At 43.7% G+C, this 6,097-nt stretch overlaps 1 non-coding gene across 1 annotated transcript; it reads right to left on the bottom strand.

Moving 5' to 3' along the window:
• Positions 1 to 5,517: 5,517 nt before the first annotated feature.
• Positions 5,518 to 5,599, bottom strand: TRNAS-CGA (transfer RNA serine (anticodon CGA)). Its single transcript has one exon. It is a non-coding gene; the product is annotated as a tRNA-Ser (tRNA).
• Positions 5,600 to 6,097: the final 498 nt, after the last annotated feature.

Here is a 6,097-nt window from a genome sequence, read left to right as displayed (position 1 = left end):
TGGAGTGGCTAGGAGCCCAGACTTCAAGGACAACAGCTCTGTGATGTGTAACCTTGGGTAAGGTACTGATCTCTCTGGGAGTAGACCAGAGTTTGCAATCTCTATTTTAAGCTGAGATAATACCATGAATAAAAACAAGTGAAGGTGAAGGACATGTTGAAGAGGGAACAGACTAGTGTAATCTGAAGCATAGAGTTTGTTGAAGGAAGTAATGGAAGATAAAACTAAAGATAATTTAGGGACAATTCTTGGTAGGCCTTGAATACATGGCAGGGAATTTGGACTTTAGTTTTACAGGTAGGTTTTTGAGAAGAGGAGTGACTTCCAATTCATGATTCTGATGACGATGGGAAAACAATGAAAATTTGGTGACAATATTAGTAAGCTTTGCAGTAATTCATGTGAGAGGATTAGAACTTGAAATAGACCAGGAAAGAGGACAGAGACATGAGGGGAGAAAAATCAACAGGCCTTAGTAACTGACCAGATTCACTCAGCCAACATTTACAGCATGCCAGTCAAGTGCCAGACGTGGTTCTAGGCATTTGAGATACACAAATAATTGTATATTCCTTGAAAGGAATTTAAAGCTTAGGTGACGTACACTTGAACAAATAACGGGAAATACAGAATAGCATATTGCTAATAGGTAGGAATTAAGTACAATGGGACAACAGGAGGAAAGGGGTCAACTGTCTACCTGGTGGGATGCAGGAGGGAAGTTTTCTCAGGAATCATTGGAGCTGAGTTCCAAATAGGATCAGATATTGGCAATGAGGAAAGGGGCTAACAGCCAGGTTGAGCACGTACCGTGAGTCACGAACTAAATATTAAACATCTAGTCATCCCAGCAGCTTTATAAAAAAAGACTATTATCATGTCCATTTTCTATGTGGGGAAACCGAGACAAAGGACAAAATTCACGTAGCTAATAGTAAGAACTGGGATTTGAACCCAGAAAGTCATTCCAGAGCCTGGGCTCCCAACCAGTGCACATAACAAGGGGCATGTAACTAAAGATGAGTCACAGATAAAGACAGAGGTTTCTAATCTGTGAATGAGAGGAAAGTGTCGTTAACCTGAATAGGGAGAAGAGGATGAGCAGGTTTCCGGGGTGAAGTAATGAGCTCATTTGGGGAACAATCGGTTGGAAGTGCTTCCCCATAAGAGGGGGTTAGCCAGAAAAAGGAAATGTGGGTCTACAGCTTAAGAGAAAGAAGTTAGGGTTAAAGACGTGAATTTGGGAGTTATCTTCCCAAAGGTGATCAAGAAATTCCAGGAATGAATACAGCCACTAGAGTGAACGCGAAGAAAGCGAAGAATGTGACCTTAGGGACTTCCAGAAGTAATCTGGAACAGAATCTGGAAAACAGATGCATGATAAAGGTGGCTAGTGCTCAGCTTTTTTTTTTAAAGTAATTTTGAAGTAATGAATCATTTAAATGTGGCTCATAAACTAGCTGTGAAGGAGTTCCAGAAATGTTTTGTGCTATGAGAGCATTCCTGAAATAAGTGTAGGTTGAGATCATTTCAGCTCAAGTCCTCTAATGATTTGCTTTACTGGATAAACTTCAGAGATCCAAGCCTCTTAACATTTGGAACAAGTCAACAACTTGCAAGGGGATAATAAGTTCCTGTGTGTTAGATTTCCCCACACTAGCTTTTTAGTCACATAAAAGCAATTTGGATTAAGATCTAAGAATTTGTAGCTGAAAAAATCAGTATAGGGTGGCATTAGCTAGTCATTGGTTTTAAGGTGAAGAGACAGAAGGAAGGAATTAGGCTGTGATGTGGAGACACCCAGCCTGATTAGATTAGGGTATCTTACTGGAAAGAATTAAGGATTTAAAAAATGGGTGATTTAGGCAAGGCATATTGATAATAGGAGCATGTGTTTGAACAGATAGGGCACTGAAATCCCTAGACGGGATTAATACGATGAAAGCAGTGTTTTAGAGATTTAAGTGTGGTGAAACTGGGGCACCTGGAAGGCCATTGTAACACAAGCATGAAATAGATGATGTGATGGAGGAAGCAATGACTGATGAATGATGGGCATGGCAGAATAGAAAATGTCTGATAATTCTTAAGGTTGGAAATAGATGGAATTGAGAGAATAGTACTAACAAATGGAAAAAGTTGACAATGTGATTCTGGGAAAGAAAAAGTTTTGTTTGTGTTTTAGGTCGGAGTCCCCAACCCCCAGGCCTCAGACCGGTAAGGGTCTGCACAGCAAGAGGGGAGTGGCGGGGCGAGCCAGCGAAGCTTCATCTGCCGCCCCCCATGGCTCACACTGCCACCTGAACCATCCCCCCCAACCCCTGTCCGTGGAAGAATCATCTTCCATCTTCCACGAAACCGGTCCCTGGTGCCAAGAAGGTTGGGGACTGCTGTTTTAGGTGACATTAGGTCAGCTGTGCAGACATATAGGCAGCTGGAGATATAGGACGATGGTGTGGCTGAGAGGCCATGCCTGGAATGGTAGCTTGGGGTTTCTCTTTCTCGAGGAGGGAAAAGAATGAAGCTTTAGTAAAACTCCTCAGAAGAAGGGAGAAAATGAGATGGAGAAACAGTGTTCTACGAGAAAAGCAAGGAAGTACAATGTCTCTCAAGCCCAGTAAGAAATCAGTGGTTTCAAACATAGCAAAGTTTTCTACCACAGGCTATTAAAGATAGCATGGAGCTGGAGGCAGAGGGTATACATTTTATTTTATTTTATTTACTTTTTAATTTATTTGGCTGCACCGGGTCTTAGTTGCAGCATGCGGAATCTAGTTCCCTGACCAGGGATCGAACCCAGGCCCCCTGCATTGGAAGCTCAGAGTCTTAACCACTGGACCACCAGGGAAGTCCCAGAGGATACACATTTTATTTTAAAAAAAAAAAAAAAAAGAGTAGAAAACAACATGGTGATTTGAAAGTGTCAAGTGAAGGTATAGTATTGTTTGTCCTAAATTAATTAAGGATTGAATGAGTAGAGTAGGAGAATTTTAACTTGTTATGGAAGGATATTCATGGAAGCTTCCTTAGGAGGTTGAAATGAGTGGGACTGCAAGCCAAGGTGCAGAAGGTAACTTCAGCTCAGAAGAGCAAGGCCAAATACTGAACCAGAAAATGAAGAATGCCAGTGGGTAGAATGTAGTAAATACGTAAGAATAGTGAGAAAGGGGGCCTGGTTATGCAACACAAAGAAAAATATAAGGATAGAGACAGAGGATTTGTTGGGATGGAAGGGTGAAGGAATTGTGTGGGTGGTGGGCTATGGGGATGGTTACAATTTGAAATTATCTATTGTACAGGAAGGTTCAAAGTCTTGGCCTCTCACCTCCAGAGTTACAAGTCAAGCATCTGAGAGTGAAAAGTAGTATCTCAAGTACCAAACAACCTCAGCCAGTTTATTCTGGATCCAGATCCTCCATTTTGTAAACCATGGGGGCTTTCTTCTCTTCACAACATAGTTGTCGGTTGCCCTCTGCTGGTCAATTTTGGTCTTGGCTCTTCAGATATTTAAATTTGAGAGTGTGTGCAAAATGGGATTTGGTAGGAAGTCCAGTACAGAACCTATTAGATTCTATTCATTCAGTACATTTTTTTTTTTATCACATCTATGTCTAAGGCCTAGTAGAGTCCTTACTCTCAAGAAGCTTACAGTCCAGTCTGAGTGAAGATTAAAGCATGTACACATGACTATGTTAAAAAACACCCATGTACGCAAAAAGGTTTTTTTGGAGTGGCTTATATGTGCCAAGAGTGTATATTCTATGGGGGAAGAAGGATTTCACATAGAAAGATTAGAGAATAGGATATGGTGGGAGACAGGTGGTTAGAGAAGACTTCCCAGGAGAACCAACATTTAAGTGGAGACTGAGAAGAAGGTAAGGATGAGAAAGATTATTTCAGGCAGAGAGCAGCATGAACACAGAAAAATACTATATGCCACCAGGAACTAACAGAATACCAGTGGATGAAATGTAGTGAATATGAAAAAGTGGGGAGAAAAAAAGGGACCAGATCATGAAATACAAAAAGCAACCATGGAAGGGTTTAAGGTCCCCGGCTACCTTAAACCGGGGTAGTGTGGATGCTTTAGTGAAGCTTTATATATACATCAACTCATGTGGTCCTCAAAAGTACCCCTACCTTCAGCAAGTGGTGGGTCCAGCCTGCACTCACCTCTGAGAAAAGTGGACACAGTTGAGACTATTTAGGAGGTAGAATAATGTAACTTGTTTTATTTTATTTTAATTAATTTTTGCAGAAGCGTGTCAAAGGAGATGCCTTGCATTCAACCTAGTGGATGGTGGTGGTAAGTTCTAGCTGTTGTAATCAAGAACCTCAAAGAGGAGGGGTAAAAAGACGGGGAGGATGGAAAATAATAATGGTGTGGGGGCCAGGGGGAAGGAAGTGGTGAGGGAAAAACAGCATGAATGGAAAAAACAGCATAAGCAATGATAGGAAGGTGGGAAACTCCAAAGTGTAAATGTGTAAAAAGCTCTGTGAATTACCTTTGAACCCCCCTGCCCCCTGGGGAACCTTCTTGGAGATGTGGCTGTGCAAGAAATAAAATACAAAGAGAACATCTTCAACAGGTATCCTAGATATTCCCCACAGTGAGCAATTGGGAATAGGAAGAACGAGCTGAGGTGAGTACAGGAGGGTTAGAGGCTAGAGAAGGATTAATACCCTAGCTAGGAACTTGGAACATGGAGAATTTATTTATTTATTTATTTATTTATTTTAACGTCTTTATTGGGGTATAATTACTTTACAATGGTGTGTTAGTTTCTGCTTTATAACAAAGTGAATCAGTTATACATATACATATGTTCCCATATCTCTTCCCTCTTGCGTCTCCCTCCCTCCCACCCTCCCTATCCCACCCCTCCAGGCTGTCACAAAGCACCGAGCCAATACATGGAGAATTTAGAACACATAATGAGCACTCAATAAAAAGTGAGTTATCTTCGCACACTCTGGCTCCAGCTAGATTGGCAGCGTTCATGATTCAATAGGTTACTCCCCACTAGCCCTGTGATACCTGAGGTGCAGCTCTTCACAGCAATCCCAGTGAGAGAATGCCTTGTTTCCCGGGTCTTCATTGTAATCAGGCCTACAAGATGTGACGTCTGGTCATGAAATCCAGAGGTGCCCTCTTTACCTGGAAACTCCAGTTTTGACTATTATAGCACAACAGTTATTCACATTCCCGAACAAAACTTAACCTTTCTTCAACCAAATCCTTTGCTATGCCCTCCCAAAAGAATGAAACAAGGTATGCCAAAACTCTGCTTGCAAAGCTGAAGTTACAGAACTCTGAAAGTGCCTTGTATCCTAGCAGCCAATACAGTGGTGCATAATTACGCTTCTCATGGTCACCCTCATTCCCGCCCCCTCCCCCCAAATCCAGAGGTGAGACCTTCTGGCTTCTGTTTCTGAGACAAAGGGAGGTGCACGAAAGACACGTGGAAGACAAGGGGCTCCCTTCACACACTCTTGAGGAGAAAAAAAAAAAGCGGCCGTCACGAACAGGATTCGAACCTGTGCGGGGAAACCCCATTGGATTTCGAGTCCAACGCCTTAACCACTCGGCCACCGTGACTTCCAAAACCACTCTCCGCCGCGCATTTACAGAAGGGGTCCGCATAGCGACCCGGAGGGAGTGCGACACAGGGAAGCCGGGCCAGGCCCAAACACACACACCCTGTGACCTCCTCCCGCCCCGCTCCTTACCTCTTCCTCCACGCCGCTCAGAGGAATAGAGTCTGGTGGACCGGGTGACCCAAGGAAGGAGGGTCTCCCGCCCCACGAAGATGAGGGTCTCAAGGAGCGTAAAGCTATTCAGGAGGCGACGGTGAGGCCTGCAGAGGAAGCAGTTGGAGAGGAGGGGCTGGGCCCCCAGGGTAGCGGCTAGGGGACTCCTCGGGTTACGGAGTGAGAGGCGGACCTGGGACATGGCCTTAGGGGCGAAGGAGGCTCAGAAAGAGCGTAAACGGGGAACTCCTGGGGATGGATGAAAGGAAAGAACTTCTTGCGGAAAGGGGTCCGGGGTTCCTTGGGATTAGGGGTTCCGTGGGGTTAGAAATGGGCAAGATGAGGA

This window comes from Pseudorca crassidens, chromosome 11, assembly GCF_039906515.1.
Source record: "Pseudorca crassidens isolate mPseCra1 chromosome 11, mPseCra1.hap1, whole genome shotgun sequence".
Lineage (NCBI taxonomy): Eukaryota > Metazoa > Chordata > Mammalia > Artiodactyla > Delphinidae > Pseudorca > Pseudorca crassidens.
Note: the sequence above shows the minus strand (reverse complement) of the source record. Positions and strands in the feature narration are given on the sequence as shown.